Genomic DNA, 18,740 nt, shown 5'->3' on the forward strand with positions numbered 1-18,740 from the left:
ATACTACGAATTCTGAAGTTTCTGCCATAATTGAAAATTTGAGGGCGCACCCAAATTCCTTCCATATCATAAAATTCCAGCAGCCACTTTAACTATTCATCAGAACAGCTTGAAAAATAATCCCACACAAAACAACTTTCCTTGCTCTTTTCTAAAACGCGTCTTCACAGCTTCAGTGCATTGCTCATATTTGCTCCAATCAAAATCAATTTCACTGTCAGAAACCTCCCAATGCTCGAAAGGGACAAACGAAGGTGCATGAGAATTAGAGAATTGGAGTGTGTCCTCATCATCAGAAAAATTAATCCCATCTCGAAGAGATGGAAAATCTCTTCAGGCGCGCCCTCAGTATCTGGAGAAATGGGCGTGCTCTGTGTTGATTGAGGGGATTGGCTAGGGGAAATAGATTTATATGAAACCTTTGAAGGTCCAGCTCCTACATTTACCCCAATCTCTACCCCTCTATATCTATTTACGTTTAATTCCTCGAGCATGTCATCTAGATCTGTATCAAAATGTGATGGTGATCTTTTCTTTAAAATCAACTTCTTCTTTCCCTTTCTTTGAACCAATGGGAGATTTTTTAAAGAAGAGTTGTTTGGGGATTTCACCATGAGTTTGCCTTCTTTGGAATCCTGAATAAGGCACTCCACTCGTTCTAAAAATTCGGAGTTTTGAGAGTGTCTGAAAAATCCGGTTTGAAGTAGGTATTTGGGGAGAGTATATCCCAAGTTTGGTGAGAAAGTCTTTGAATGGATGAAAGGGAGAGGACGCGCCCTCATCTTCCAGCTGTCAAAATAAACGAAAAAATCTAGTGAGGGCGGGTCCATTGAAGAAATAATAAGAAGGATGAATTATAAGAAAAAGATTAAAAGGGGGGAAGGTGTGCCTTAAAGAGTAATTTAATATATTATTATAATGAGCGGCTAATAAAAAAGATACATAGTAAGATGGCGCGCCTTGACTAAAATGATGATTAGTATATATGGTCTAGACTCAAAGTAAATCACGTGTAAGTTCTTTAAGGCGCATCCTAAATCTAAATTAGGCGCAGATGATTATTAGAATAACGGTTGAAATTCCAAAAAAATGAATTTGAATTTCAAAACCATATGATTACGGATCTACAACATTAAATATAATATATATACATGCATAAACACAACAATATGAAGAACACATGAAAAAAAGAAGATAAACAGTCATAATAACATTAAACACAATCTACTTGATGAAATCTAAAAAGAAGAGAAGTGTTATTTACCTTTTTGTTTGATGAAGAAGTTAACCAGAAAAACTATGGAGATGATGATGAATGAACTGATTCCGAGCAAGTAAAACTCTGATCGGCGCCGATGATTTTTTAGAGAGGGGAGATGAAAAGGGTAAAGTTAAAAAGAGTAAAGTAAAGAAGTGATATGGGCCTAAAATTAGCCTAGAAACGTAATTAATTTTGAATTAATTAGACCTAATATGGTCCAAGAACGAAGCCCAATTAATGAGGCCCGAAGTCTTGATTATTTATTAATTTCGTAATTAGTAAATATGAAGGATTAAAAGCTCATTAAATGAGTCCAATCAGTGATATAACTCTATGGAAGATAGCCTTGAAGGCACCTAAACCAACAAGGAGTCTGACTCCTTCATTCTAGGACTTCAAAGTCTATCCAAAGTCTGAGACTTGTTCAACAAGTCTCCTAACCCTAGTCCAATTCATGGACATCCAACATCTATAGAAAGGGTCTTACCCCATCAATCAAAACTACGGTTTGACTTGATTCTTTAATTCGCAGAGATACGTGTGCATATTGTGAAGGCAGATTTAAGCTACGAAAGACAAGTGCAGCCATTAAAGGCCTTGAGCTCTCGAACCCTAGCAATAAATAGTCATGTCACGTCAATCACGTCGTTTATTATTCCCGAGAAAAAAATGCCACTTAACTTCCAAGGACACGCTTTATTGAGAGGGTGCGCCCTATGGTATAATTCTTGCAAAAATTTTATAGATACAGAAAGAGTTAAAAATTTCAATCCCATTTTCAATAACATATGAAATTTGGGGGATAGTTGTTATGCGCAAAATTTGGTATAAGCAATATTTAGCTCAAAAGCAGGTCAATTGAATGAAATTAGGACATTTGTGCCTAAAAATAAGGAAAGATAGGGCAAGCCCTTTCTACTGTGAATGGAAGGGCGCGACATGTTTCTTAGTAAGGATCATGAATGCTTTGAAAACTCTAGGTGTGCCCTCAAAATGATGAAAACAGGAACAACCCTAAAGAAGTTAAGGCGCGCCCATAGTGCTCTAGAAGGGAAGAAAAGCCCTCACTTTCTATAAGTTAGGGCAAGCCAGTCTGAGGGTAAAGGAGGCCTGAGCTCAAAGACGCGTCCTATATGTTATACAAAAGGCGCACCATTAAGTTATATGTGAAAAGGATTTTTGACTGATTTCTTGAGGTGGTACCAACACACAGAAGTGTTAGGCGCGCCCTCATTGAAGAAAATGGCTTGGAAAGGACTTCAACATATTGCTTGGACGAATTCTTTGGACGCTACAAGAAGGAAGGAGATTATTATTACTAACATATTTGTTGTAGGTACTCTATTGAAGAACTCCTTTTTGTAATGCAACAACAGAAAGGCGGTGTTCGTGGTCAGAGACTTCCAGGGGTATGCATGGACGGAGGACCTCCTCATGTAATCAATGACTGTCCTCATTGGGGATGCGGGGTGAATATTGGTGTGTGCTTTGGAAACTCTGTCTCTGTAGTCAACGGGTGTCCTCGTTGGGAGATTTCGGAGTATCCTCCACTTTACACCCAAACGTTTGGGATCATATGTCCTCTAATCTGGTAGGGGCTCCCTATCCGGGGGACAAAGATGCGTTCAACATTTGGGGTGAACTACGGCTATACCGACGTCCACAGATTAGAGAAACAGCCGGTAGCGGGGGGTTATCCTTGACTAGGGAGATGCCTTATCCGCGAAGTCTTGAAGCAGTGGACGAGCATTGGGCCTTTGTGGTTAGGACTCATCGACAGACATTTCTAAAACTAGTAGAAGATGGTTTCCAGTAGGAGGTTGGCTTGATTCTCTATAAATAAGGATAGGCAGGAAAATTACAAGGGGTCAGAAGTTGAGAGCGCAAAGGAGCCACCGCTAACCCTAAGCAATCTCAGGCACCATTAAACACATCAATCTTTTTTGAAGAAGAACCATCGTCACAGATCTTGTTTCCAGCTACAAACCTCAAATTTTGTTGGTACCAAAAATTCCTCCGTCAACACCATTAACCGTCATCCAGTGTAATTTCATAATAGATGTGCATTTCTCTTTCACTATCTATGCTCGAGTAGATGCTAGAGCATCGAGGATATTAATAACCAGGGCATTACTAAATCCGAAAATCGAAATGCAGCATGTCATTTTAATAATGTTTGGTTGATCGTTAAAAAGCATAATTAAAGACTACAAAAGGGCTGATTAGGAGAAAGATTAAAAAATGAATTTTCATCTTTTAGAAGTTCTATTGTAATGTATATTAAATCAGCATCACTTATAACAAGTAGTTGCTCCAGTCTAGAATCATGAGAACACAGTTCACTGCATAAAAATATTTAGAAATCAATGACCTGGTGAAGAAATGAGTGAAATTTTAATGGATTCGAAGTGATGAAAGTCAGGAAATTTGTTCTTATTACTTATCAGAAGATACATAATAAGGGTTTCTGAAAAAGATATAGATATGAATTTTTCATGAAATTTTTTGAAATACAAGTAAAATTTTGGTCGTGTTAATAATGTTGGTGTCCATGTCCACACAGAAAATTAGAAAGTAATGGTTGCTGTACTTCTAGGAGGTGTTCAAACATTTAGTCGTATGAAAAAAAATTCTTGACTGATACTTTTGTTATGGTAAGTAAGGGATCAATTCTTGGTTGAAGGACAACATTCTACTTCTGTTCTAGAGGATTAAAGAAGTTTCCTTGTATTCAACATTTAGTATGCTACTGATGTAGGTCAGGTTTTTTGAAAAAGGGGCATCAGTTACACCAGTACATTTGGTGAAATTACAGGCTGCTAAGATTGTTAAAAACTTAAAATATTCGGATTGCCTCTTTATAATTCAAAAGTACATCATGTAGAATCAGTTGCCCACACCATGACAATTTTACGGCACCGGGCGGTACGTGAGTCATAATGGGCTCATCCTTAAACTCTTGTAAACTATGTTCATGTATTGAGAGAGAATTTTGGTGGAACTTTCTGTTTTGGTTGCTACTTAAGTTTCCGAGATCTGTTGCAACTGATTCATACCATTGTATAATACTTCCACCATCCCACCGGGATGTTTACGTTATTATTTCGCACGTATTTCGAGACTTCTATAAAATATAGTTTTATATTATTTTTTCAAATTTTTTTTTGAATAAATGTTTAAATATAAAACTTTTATTCAAAAAAAAATATTTAAAAATATTATGAAACTATACTTTAAATGAGTATTGAAAGGCGTGCCGAAAAGTAACGTAAATAATAAGTGGGACGGAGGTAGTATTGATAGTTCTATTGTACAAATTGGTTGATTCTCAAAACTAGCTATAATCCCAGATGATGTTTAATGAATATATGGTTTCTGAGTATAAAAAAAGTAACCCTTTACTTCCGAGTTTTAAAAAGGGTGGAAAACGAGTGAAAGATAAGTAAAATAGTTTCATTTTCATTCCTAATCGTGCTCCCGAGTTTTAAAAAGAACGAAAACAACCGGTCATTAATGTAAATTTTACATACTTTACCTGCACAACTTTCATCCCATTTTGGGGATTACTTTATCTTCCCATTACTTATTTCTTTTCCTAATAAAAATTTGAGAACAAGACCTAAATAACAGACTTGTTGCCGAATTTAATCATGTTTAGCACGTAGATGTCCGGAGAAAAGAAGCTACTATTTGCTGTTAAAATAGTGGTCTTCTTACTTCTTAGCCACATTTCGACACATAAAACTGATATATTTATATATTTGTGTTGCAAATTTGAAATTCCAACTAGCAAAATGTTAAAACGGATAAAGTCCAGCTATTACTTTGCAATTTACTGAAAACAATAAACTATCATCCGTGGGTTCAGTCTGATGAGCAAGTGAATTGAGAATTATAAAAGTATGTGTATGTAATTATAAATCATAGACTTGATTGACAAGTGCTGCTGGGCATGTGATTGACTGGTAGATTAACTTGTACTGATAACAAAGAAAATGAGAATTTTCTTCCAAGTAAACTGAAGAGAATATGTATGACTTTTTCTACGAGAAGAAATTCTAGAATAGTTTTAGGCTGCAGAAAGTCCAGACCGTTGGATATAAACAATTCTATTCATGTTTTAAGTTATTACAAGTTCACAACTATGGAAGTCATTCTGAAAATGTTGTTGTCCCAAAGCTGAGATCCGAAGCACTCTAACTAGATTTCTCTTTGTCTAAGATTGTAATGTTTGTTAGACTTTTCATTTTCGTATTAGACGAAAGGCAGAACAGAGCTAATAAAAATTAATCTTGTTGAAAGTCATGCCAGTAATTTTTTTCCCCCTCACTGTCCATGCTCGAGTAGCTGCTACTTGAGAGTCTAGGTTGATAAGAACAACCCAAACCAAAATGGAAATGCAGCACGTACTTCTGATAATACTCTTCATTTGATGATTTAAAGGCATAATTAAACACTACAATAGAGTTGATTACGAGAAAGATTTAAACTAGACTTTTCACCTTCACTTACAACAAGCAATGGCTCCAGTATGGAATCATGAGAACGCAGCTCACTGAATAAAAAATAATTAGGTTTCCATGATCAGGTGAAGAAAAAACCCGAGCCAAACCAACTTATTAGCTAAACAAATAAAAAGGTACTGGTAGAGATATGGTGGTTCTGCTTCTGCCACTGCTAAAAGGCAGAATATCCAATTTCATACGTGCCAACGTAGTTCTAAAAAATCGGAGAATGCATGATTTGACCACCAAAACATGAAGCAACATTGACAGCCCTCCAGAAACCTTTCTTAACCCTTGGATGATGAACAACCTTCTTATCGCGATACGACTGGAAGAATGTGGAAGGACCGTGATGACTCTGCCTGTTTTTAATGTCAACCATAATCTCCTTCTCCGTTTGAGTCTTTGGAGGTATGCCAAGCAATATAAGTATCAAATTAGTATGTCTTTTCGAGCTAGTACTACCTAATGAATCATACTTCACCAGCTTTCGTCTCCCCGATTGTTCCTTCTCCGGCTTTTGTTTCCCCTTATTGGATGAATACACCTTCCCACCAAACACGATTTTCTCTGGAGAATACGAGGTTATAGCTTTGGTATTAGTCTGGAGATCACTAGTAAAAAACTCGAAAAAGTCCTCTTCTTCTTTCGAAAAATACTGATAATTATCATCAGTGGAATTACTTTTGTTACATATTACAAGATCACAAAGTGAAAGTGTTTCTTCAGAATCAAGATCATCAGGCTTCTTCGAATTTGTTTCGTGGTTCGAACTTACGTTACTAGACATAATGTGGTAAGGTACACCGCGTAATGAAAATAACCTGGTTTGTGTTAAGTTTGAGAAGACTGAAGAAAAGGATGGTTGTGAATGACAATGCAGGTAATGAAAGTATATATATGCGAGTGTTCCCGTTAAACTTAAGTTAAAATGTGAGATTAGATAGGTACGTTTAGGAGAGATTTTTTGGGTAATTCTAGAAGAAAATTAACTTTCTGGACGTCAAGGGTAAGTTTAATTAGTGTGGCATATAATGTCTTGCGTCTGAAGTAAATAATACTCTTTATTAGAACCTTCTTTAAGAAACCAAAGATCATATATCAGTACTAATAAAACTTAAAAAGCTTCATTACATTGATCAAAAAGGTTATTGATAAATATCTACATGGGCAATAGACTTTTCCTAATTATCTTCATCACCTTCTAGTAGTTTGCAATAAGGTTATAAAATGTGTTTTGACAAATTAATATTTTCAATTTCAACATGACCCCTTTGATAATCCCTTTTCAGTGAGAGGTCAGTTATCACTAATTTTTTTTAAAGATTAAATCTTGTCTCTAGATTAATTATATTCAAGATTACTCATATTATAACTTAGATTCTCTATTAATTAGACCATCTCCTTGTAATACAAGCCAAAATTCAAACATTTTATAAATTTCAAACTATAAGGAAGTATGATTATATATAGATGACCAAGTAGGCAAATAGGTGGTCGAACTACACATGATACGACCTATTCAAACTAAATTCAATAATAAATCAAGTTCCAAGAAATGAGAGTACCGTGATTCTACGCTCACATGTTAACTATGAGAAGTACTAACCGAGACAAACGCAAGATGAACTCTTTTACTCGTCTTCTTTACCACTTTTGTTAAGCTTTCTAGAAAAGAAAACCCATTATTATTTACCTAATTATATAGATAATTAAGATGTTACAAATTGAGGATAAAAAACCATATTAACTTAATAAAGACTAGTTGATAATCGGGGCTAAGCACGAGCCTAGTTAATTTATTTAAATAATTATTAAAAATTATGATAATATAAGTGTCATGTCAAAATTTCTAATTTTTCTCAGAAAATTTAACACAAACTATTGAGTACGATATCCGTGTTATGATTATAATAAAAAGACTATAATTATTATACGATTTCAAAAAAAATATTATTTCATTAAAATATGCTATTGAGTCATATGGGAAATAAGGATTAATGAGTTGAAATTATTTAAAGAATTGCAATTAAAAAACGGGTTAAATAATACATATAATATTATAAGTCATATAAAAGTAAAAAAGGAATAAAAATTATATATTTAGAGTTATAATGAAATTCAAAAAAAGTAAATCAAAAGTTGATCAAATCTATAATATATTGAATTAGCAATACATAAGTAATAAAGAACAAAAAGCCAAACTAAACTTAATAGAATCATAAATATAAGATAATAAAAATAAAACCAAACGTAATAGAATTATAACATGTAGAAGTATAACACAGGTAGATATATCACACGAATAAATGATGTAATCAAAAATTTATTAAAATTAAAAAATTTACAAAACTAGAATTATAAGAATAAGTGAAACTAAGTTGGTGGTAACAAAAATTTTTATTAATAACAAAAATTGGTGAAACCAAAATTAAAAGTACCATTTAAAAGGGGGTTTTTTTATTAATAAAAATTATTAATTCATTTTTATGATATATAAATCTCCAAAAATATTTTCAAAACTATTTTTAAATGTTTATTTTAAATTTATTTAACTGAATGTGTATTTTAATCATGAAAGACCCTTAACGTGTATATATATGTTTTACGAATTAAGACACACATTTGACTAAGAACACACTTCGACATTGGACACAATGTTAAAAATTGTTTTGAATTGCATAGCATAATTTATTAACAATGTTTAACATGCAAGAAATATTATCATTAACTTGCATGTCTTTATGAAAAACTTAAACTTTATGAAAAGCTTATATGAAGTTAACAATTGAACCTGTTTCCCTGGTTTTTTGCCTGTTTGGTTCATCTGGAATGACCATTGTCTTGTTTTAATATGTCATAAACTTGTCCCAAACTTGTCCCCTGTTATCGACACTAATTTCCGGTAGTTTTTAGAAAACAAATACCGGGTGTTCCTGTTTTGATAGTCATATTACATTATTTTCTTGAGAGAAAATATTAATTTGTATTATTTTATTGAAATAGAAAGATTAGAATTAGAAGGAACAGTTGTGGAAATCTTATATTATATATGTCATTTTTCTTAAATGATACAAATGAAACCTAAATAAATTCTAAAACCAACTATCTGAAAGTATAACTATAGTTTTAATTTAAATTATGAAATTAAAACTTATATTTCCGAAATATTTTCTATGACATCGTGCTTTTGGGTTAAAAAACTATATAAAGATGTACCTTAATTAAAAAAATCCCCCATAATTAAGGGAAGTGCATCGAATAATTTTTTCAGGCATTGTGAGGACGAACCTAAAATCCTCTTCGAGTTGGGCCGCTAATGACCAACTGAAATTTAGCATTAACAAGCCCGGTACGTTACCAACACTACAACAAAATAGGCCAACTAGGACGGGCAACTTACGACGGAAAAAAATGCGCGCCCCACTTACTATGGAAAAAGTAAAACGTCGTAAATATTTACGACGAAACCCGAAACCGTCGTAAGTTTAGTATTTTATTAATAAAATTATGCACGATACGATTAAATAAAAATGAAAATTATTTGAAGTTGCGACGATTTAAACATTTCGTCGTAAGTTAATTATTTTTATTAAAATTTTAAATTGAAATTGAATAAAAAAATATTTAATCTAAATTTACAACGAAATATTTGCGACGAAAAAAATCGGATCGTCAAATTTACGACGGAAATTGAAATTCGTCGTAAGGTATCAAAGAGGGAAATTTAACTTTTTCCCAAAAAATTTGGTGGGAAAATAATAATCATTTGAATTTGCGAAGATTTGAACATTCCGTCGTAAGTTAAGTATTTTTATTAAAATTTTAACTTGAAATTAAATAAAAAAATATTTCATCTAAATTTACGACGAAATATTTGTGACGGAAAATATTGGAAAATCTAATTTACGACGGAAATTCAAAGTCGTCGTAAGTTATCAAAGAGGAAAATTTAACTTTTTCCCAAAATTTTGTCAGTAAATTTGACTTTTCTCAATTTTTTGCAAATAATAATTTATGACGGATTCTGTCCTAAATTAGCATATGATTTTTGATAATTTCAATTTTTAAAAAATATTATTTCATGATCCAACAATATTAATATCAACATTTATTTGTTTGGGTGACATTTCAAGAATTTCAGAAAAAATTAAATATTTTGAAAAAATAATTTAATATGAAACATTGATTATATCACTGATATATATATATATATATTTATATATATATATATATATTGTCATCCATGCGGTTGGATTGTTGAAAAATATTTTTAAAATAATCGTAACACTAATTCAAGATTCGACACTAGTTAGTTGTATTAGTCAAACTGATACTTGACTGTTAAAATGTCAAACCAAATATAATTATTTTGATATGAAATTTTGGTTATATCACTAATATATATCTATTGACATCCATACGGTTTGATCATTGAAAACTATTTTAAAATAATCGAAACACTAATTCAAGATTCAACACTAGTTAGCTGTACTAGTCGAACTCATGATTGACTGTTAAAATGTCAAACCAAATAAAATTATTTTGATATGAAATTTTGGTTATATCACTAATATATATATCTATTGACATCCATACGGATGGATCGTTGAAAAATATTTTTAAAATAATCGAAACACTAATTCAAGATTCGGCACTAGGTAGTTGTACTAGTCAAACTGATACTTGACTGTTAAAATGTCTAACCAAATAAAATTATTTTGATATGAAATTTTGGTTATATCACTAATATATCTCTATTGACATCCATAGGGTTGGATCGTTGAAAAATATTTTTAAAATAATTGAAACACTAATTCAAGATTCAAGTGTACTAGTCAAATTGATGCTTGACTGTTATAATGTCAAACCAAATAAAATTATTTTGATACGAAATTTTGGTTATATCACTAATATATATATATATTGACATCCATACGGTTGGATCGTTGAGAAATATTTTTAAAATAATCGAAACACTAATTCAAGATTCAACACTAGTTAGTTATACTAGTCAAACTGATACTTGACTGTTAAAATGTCAAACCAAATAAAATTATTTTGATATTAAATTTTGGTTATATCAGTAATATATATCTATTGACATCCATACGGTTGGATCGTTGAAAAATATTTTTAAAATAATCGATACACTAATTCAAGATTCAACACTAGTTAGCTGTACTAGTCAAGCTGATGTTTGACTGTTAAAATGTCAAACCAAATATAATTATTTTGATATGAAATTTTTATTATATCACTAATATATATCTATTGACATCCATATGGTTGGATCGTTGAGAAATATTTTTAAAATAATCGAAACACTAATTCAAGATTTAACATTAGTTAGCTGTACTAGTCAAACTGATGATTGACTGTTAAAATGTCAAACCAAATAAAATTATTTTGATATTAAATTTTGGTTATATCAGTAATATATATCTATTGACATCCATACGGTTGGATCATTGAGAAATATTTTTTAAATAACCAAAACACCAATTCAGGATTAAACACTAGTTAGTTGTACTAGTCAAACTGATACTTGACTGTTAAAATGTCAAACCAAATAAAATTATTTTGATATGAAATTTTGTTTATATCACTAATATATATATCTATTGACATTCATATGGTTGGATCGTTGAAAAATATATTTAAAATAATCGAAATACTAATTTAAGATTCAACACTAGTTAGATGTACAAATCAAACTGACGATTGACTGTTAAAATGTCAAACCAAATTAAATTCTTGTGATATGTAACTTTGGTTATATCACTAATATATATATATATATATACTGACATCCATACGGTTCGATCGTTGAGAAATATTTTTTAAATAACCGAAACACCAATTCAGGATTAAACACTAGTTAATTGTACTAGTCAAACTGATGCTTGACTGTAAAAATGTCAAACCAAATAAAATTATTTTGATATGAAATTTTGGTTATATCACTAATATATATATATATATATATATCTATTGGAATCCATACGGTTGGATCGTCGAGAAATATTTTTTAAATAACCGAAACACCAATTCAGGATTAAACACTAGTTAGTTGTATTAGTCAAACTGATGCTTGACTGTTAAAATATCAAACCAAATAAAATTATTTCGATATGAAATTTTGGTTATATCACTAATATATATATATATCTATTGACATCCATACGGTTGGATCATTGAGAAATAATTTTTAAATAATCGAAACACCAATTCAGGATTAAACACTTGTTAGGTGTACTAGTCAACCTCATGCTTGACTGTTAAAATTGCAAATCAAATTAAATTATTTTGATATGAAACTTTGGTTATATCACTAATATATATATCTACTGACATCCATATAGTTGGATTATCGAAAAATATTTTTAAAAAAATCGAAACACCAATTCGCGAATAAACACTAGTTAGTTGTACTAGTCAAACTAATGATTGACTATAAAAATGTCAAACCAAATAAAATTATTTTGATTTGAAACTTTGGTTATATCATTAATATATATAATTATTTACATCCATACCGTTGGATCGATGAAAAATATTTTTAAAATATTCAAAACATAAATTCAGGACTAAACACTAATTTATTGTAAAAGTCAAACTCATGCTTGACTGTAAAATGACAAACCAAATAAAATTTTGACAGGGATAGTTTTTAAAAATAAATTACTATGTTCAATCATCAAATTATCAGTAACCCCCTTTAATTAAACATCTATCATTCTTATTTAACGACAAAAAAAATATTATTTAAATTTGTTAAATATCATTTATTAGCAAAACATCAGCTAAATTATAGAAAAAAAATATCAGTTATTTAACACATGGGCCAATAAGCCCATTAATCATCTTAACCCTATTTCCTCTCCACCTTACTCTTCCCCTAAACTTTGAATCTCCCCTTCTCAGCCTCTTTCACCTTCCTTCTTAATGCCATAAACAACGACGCTCCAAATTCCTCTTCACCATAAATAACGATGACGACGACACCCACCTCACTCAACTCGCCTCCCACCTCAAAAGCCCCTTCCGATTCAATCCCACATCCCAAACTCCACCTCATGTGTAGCTTCGGTGGCCACATAGTCCCTCTCCCTCACGACAAATCACTCTGTTACGTCGGTGGCAACACGCGTATCGTTGTCGTTGATAAACACGAGCTTGTCTGATTTGGTTTCAAAGGTGGGTAAAATTGTAATTAGTGGTGGTTTGAGTAATGGGGTTATGTAATTAGTGGTGGTTTGGGTTCATGTATATTGTAGCCATGTTCTAGCGTATAGACCTAGCCTTATAGTTAGGATTGCTTTAAGGGTGTATGCTGCTTTTTTAAATAAGGTAAAGAAGCCTGATTAATGTTATGGTGGGTGGAAATTTTAAATATCTTATACCCCCGCCTCAAAGTCTATTGGTCCGTAGGCGTATGTTTGACATTATCTAAATAAGTGTTTAATGTCTACGTACACACATTAATGTTTTCCCTCAAATGTAGATGCAAGCATTAAGCAGGCTGATTGGGATGTTTTGAAACTTCGGGATAAACGTTGTCGTGATATCGAGGTGCAAGCAGGTTCTATTAGTAATGAAAAGTTATCGGAACTAATAGCTAAGTATGAGGTAACTTACCTGGGATTCTATGGAAGCCACGGTTATTTGGCTTCTTCTTCTCTTATGTTGCTCTTGAAAGGTATCAGTGTCTTGTCAAAGTTTATCAAACTTTTTCACTTTGCATAAAAAGCTTGAATTAGCTCCGTCTAAGCCAGTCCAGTTGCTTCTTGAATCTGGTGCAATAAAAACATGGGAGTCAATAAGGAATCTTTTAAAGCATGAAACTGGTGCTACCGTGGAAGGTCTTCGTGCTGCTGTTATTGGTTTTGAGTTGGACCAGTCAGCGTTTGACGAGTGTAGAACTTGCGTGCCTATGCCAGAAGTGTGGTGGAATAGAAAGCAAGGGAGGATACGAAATATCTACTTCTCTGTATACAAATTATTATGCCTAAATAAATGATTTGATTACAAATTTCTAACTTATTTAAGTGTAAATTGAATTTGGTTTGGTCGGTGTTTGTACTTTCACATAGTTTGCTTTCTACTTTTGGATGTGAATTTGTACGGATTTATGGTATAACTAATGTAAATTATTGTATTTTGACTTATATCATTAGTTTTGTATTTTTATTTTATGAGTTTGTAATTGGTAGCCGGAAATTAAATTAGACTTTGGCAGGCTCAGAGGTTGTGTTGAGTTTGTGATTGCATTAGACTTTGCAGGTTTAGAATTTAAATTGGAAGCCGAAAATGGCTGGAAACTGAAAAATCAAAATTTGGCTATTCTGGAAATACAAACTTACGACGGTTGTTCATAACATATTCCGTCATAAGTTGACCCTAATACCTAACATACGACAGTTTTTTCTGTCGGAAATTACTAATTTACGACGTAAAGTTGCGTCGTAAATTTACGTTATATTTTATCAATTATGGGACCCATAAGAAAATATCCGACGATTCCTCCGTCGTAAGTAACTAACATACGACGATATTATTCGTCGTAAGTTTATAACATACGACGATATTTTCCGTCGTAAGTAGATTTATTATTTTATTGAGTATGTGGGCCCCTTCTTCCTTACTTGCGACGCAATTTTATCTTTTGACGAAAAAACGAACTTACTACTCGACCAAAAACGATGATTTTTTTCCGTCGTAAATGACTCAATTACGACGATTTCAGTTCAAAAAAACTGTCGTAAATGGCCAGATTTGTAATAACCTCAATTTTTGGAATTTTTGAAACCCTTATGAATAGTGATTTTGCCGATTATGCTGAACAAGAAAACTTTTCATACCACACTATGTAGGGGTTCTTTTATTGATCTTCTGAGATATTATTAGTATTCTATGTGGTATATAAGTGTATGTAAAGATCGTCAGAATCCAAATCCGAACACTTTGATTTTTCCCGAAAATCCACCAGATACTGAAGGAATTGAGTATAAGGTAACATGGTTAAAGGGATTTAAATTCAAGGATTATAAGAGAGGATCATTAAAGGATTATAAGATATTGAGAAAGATTTAGGGGAACCCAAGTAATAAGTTCCCGGATGTGATCCCTCAAACAACGAAAGAGAACAGAGTTAAGCGAACCGTAAAACAAATAAACGACCAAGGGACAAGCACATACAAGTAGAATGGGAAGGAAGCTTCCAAGAAAAGCTAAAACAAGTGGTTAAAAGAGAAGGTGACATCATCAAACCTTAAGGGAAAGACATGTGGCTTGGAGGTGAGGTCATCCAAGTGATGTCATCACTTTATCAAAGCAATCTCCACCAAGTATTCATTTCACAAACACCAAAATCAAAAGCAACCAAAACAAACTCATTTCTCTTCATCCCCCATCTATTGCTCTCGGCTTTTCCATGAAAAGCAAAGGAAAAATTTCAAAAATCAAGCTACACACCTTCATAATTCAAGAGGTTTGTTTCTTTAGCTTCCATAATTCATAACTTAGATGAGCCATAAGTTTAAGCTCAAGATTCCATGTTTATCATAGCTAATCAATTCATCAAAGTTCTTGGTGAATAGTGTTTTTCAAGAACTTGAAATTTTGTTTAGATTAAGCTTTGGTAAGGACTTTCAAGGGTGACTCCAAGCTCCTTAGTTACTTTTACTTACCAAGGAAGGTATAATCTCATACCCTAGCCCTACTTTTATATATTTAGAGTTTTTGTGTTTGGAATGGTTCATGAGAAGCTTGATTATTGTGTATTTAGAGATGTGTTGGTTTTGTGATGTGTTTGGAGTTGTAAATCTTGTTGATTAGTTAAAGAACTTAGGTAACCTTTTAGTTCATGATTGGGAAGTAGTGTAAATTGGAAATATTGAGTTGTTGGGGCTGTTGTAGCATTGTATGTATGAAGTTTGGTTGTATGGTTGAATTGTGGTTGATTTGTGATTGATTTGGAGTAGGATAAAAATTGGTAATCGCATAAACATAGCCGTCGTAATGTCCGATTTACTTTAGACTGTTTTGTTCTTAACATCTGGACCCGAGAACTCACTGTTAGGTTTTGACCACTGCCATAATTAGATAGTTCATGTTACGAGCTTCGTTTTGATATGTCGTTCGTTTGAATCCGATGTACGGTTTAGGAGAAACGACCGTTTTAAGTAACGGCATTTCGCGAACGAACCATTACCCCTCGCCTTACTTTGAAACCTTGGTTAAGGACTTTAAATGACTAATTGGGATATGAAACAATTATATTAAGTGGATTAGGCAGTTGGTAAGGTACTCGCGAAAGAATCGCCTTAAAACTCTTAATGGTTAATTTATTAAAAATGGTGGAGCTGAGGGTACTCGAGCGACTTAAGTGAATCGTTGAGCGCGAAAGCGAACGTTAGGGCTCTAATTGGTTAAAGTCTAGTTTCTTAAGCGTCCGGGGTTTAATTCCGACTTATGTTATTGTTCATAGGTTATCGGACCCAGTCTAAGCTTAAGTCTATCCGGGAACACTCAGGCAAGTTTTCTACCCGTTATACTGTTGTCGTGATGTATATATGTTTATGCATTATCTTGTGATAAGTGCATGATTGTTATTAGCAAATCTTGCGATATATTGGAACATGCTGATATGGTATATATGCATGTCTGTTTCGTAATCTTGATATCTTTGTTGATTCAAATGCTTATAAGTTGCATAATACCTATGCTAGAGATAAGCAGTAGTTGCATATACCCTTAGTATAGGGGACCCAAAGGTGAACATTTTTCTAAACCGGGAGACGATGTTCCCGAGTATATGATATACATATATATATATATATATAAATAGTTTCCAAAACTATTAATCGAATAAGGTTTATTCGATAACTTTATTTTATTTAATGAATATTATTTTGAATATTCATTCGAGGACTTATGACTCCGCTTACTTTATTTAATGAATATTATTTTGAATATTCATTCGAGCCCTTATGACTCTATTTATTCTATTTAATGAATATTATTTTGAATATTCATTCGAGGACTTATGACTCCGATTATTTACTAAATAATATTCTTTATTTTATTAAAGAATAATGTTTCGATAATCAAACTTATTTTCGATTATTCAAGTAAAGATAGTACTTTCGTATAAGTATATCTTTGGTTATTTAATATTCATTTCAAGTATAAGTTTTAAAATTTCTACTTCAATTATTTTTATAAAGATTATTCTTTATGGGAATATTATTTAAATAATAATATTCAGATATTTTCTAATATATTGGGACTGATTTATTTCATTATATCAGCATTACTCCAAACATTCTTAAAAATGTTTTCGAGTCTTCAAAATGATTTTAAAAGTTAGAGCGAATCCCAAAACTCATTTTTATATTTAAGATCTTCCTTTTAAAGGGGATTTAAATACTCGCTCAAAACCTGAGGGATCCGGTTCGGTGGTGTATTTTATATTCGCAACGAGGTTGCAGTTTTAATAAATGAATTGATTACTTACCCAATGTTCGGGAAGTAAGTCCATCTATTGAGTCGGCATAAGCAACATGGGCTCAGTGGGCGTCCATGAAAGTGTAAGTGGCTCAGTGGGAGTCCATCAAATGCATAAGTGGCTGAGTGGCAGTCCAGCATAAGGTCCTATTGCGGCCAGGGTGATGACCAGTGGGGAATTCGTCCAGCTACTAGTAGAAAATGTTACTTATTGGTATCTTTGCCTGATCAGCAAGATATCAGGTTTATGCCAAGGTTTTCTCCTTTCCAAATTCATTGGATATTACAACTCTGTTTATAATTTTCATAACAGAAGTTTTCAAGGAGTGTATGAAATGTATATATATATAGGTGTGTATATATATATATCAGGACTTAATGAAGTATCTCGTAACTTCATTATTTATAATGATATTTCAAAGATTGCATCTATTCAAGTCTTATCTTGTAGTCTCATCAATGTGATGAACTTTTGAAACTGATTATAACTTGAACGGTGGTAGTTCAAGTAGTATTTGGAAAAGATATAAGTATATTGGAGTATCTTGTAACTTCATCTTTTAAACTTATATCTAGTAAATGATTATCTTATGCATGTCAAAGATTTTCAGAAAAATGTTGAGACAAGGTTAGATATATGAGATCACCTTGCAACGATATTTTTATATAGTTATAAACTGGAACTCTGTGTATATTATACATGTCAGAGGATTTCAAAGATTGTGAAAAGTATATATGTATATGTATACTGAATATTTTGTGACTTGGTCGCGTTAAAATAACAAACTTGGTTCATTACTTTTTGACCAAGACTTTCATGAGTACTATGAGAATGCTCATATATTGTTAATTATTATACACATTATTTCGGTGGACTTGTTGCTCACCCTTGCTTTCTTCTTTCATCACACAACAACAGATAGACAAGATGAACAGGACTAAGCTCCCAATTTGCGAGCGGATAGGAAACGTTCCGCAGTTTCCTGTAGGCGTTGATGCCGCTGTAGCTGAGGTAGAAATTACCAATAGGCTAGGCTTTCAACTTTTGTTGTACCAGACTTATGTATATTTATGAATTGTAATAATGACAAGGAAATGTAAATTTATGCAGAAACCCTTTTTATGGTGAAATGGTGTATAATTGTGGAATAAAATGACTTGTGTTATTTTTGGTATTCATCTCTGAGACTATAACTTATGGTGTGTGTGTATATTGTGGGGTCACAGTACGCAGTAGTTGGTTGACTGTTAAGATTAAGTATTGATAAGGGAAATGGAACTCGTGACAACCCGAATCCCCGACCCCGGATTTGGGGGTGCTACAAGATTTGTTGTGGTGCAAGGAATCACGAGGAAAATACTTCGTGTACAAATTTGACTACAATTTTTTTTCACAAAAATATATATGTTAAATTTTTATTGAAATATGTTTATTGTATTTATATAAACAGTATCAATTAAGA

General features: G+C 32.4%; 1 long non-coding RNA gene across 1 annotated transcript; it reads left to right on the top strand.

Moving 5' to 3' along the window:
- Positions 1–15,169: 15,169 nt before the first annotated feature.
- LOC141693629 (uncharacterized) lies at positions 15,170–18,407 on the top strand. The gene is made up of 3 exons (XR_012563163.1): positions 15,170–15,259; positions 15,369–15,466; positions 18,197–18,407. It is a non-coding gene; the product is annotated as an uncharacterized LOC141693629 (long non-coding RNA).
- Positions 18,408–18,740: the final 333 nt, after the last annotated feature.

The sequence above is a fragment of the Apium graveolens genome, chromosome 10, assembly GCF_009905375.1.
Source record: "Apium graveolens cultivar Ventura chromosome 10, ASM990537v1, whole genome shotgun sequence".
Taxonomy (NCBI): domain Eukaryota; kingdom Viridiplantae; phylum Streptophyta; class Magnoliopsida; order Apiales; family Apiaceae; genus Apium; species Apium graveolens.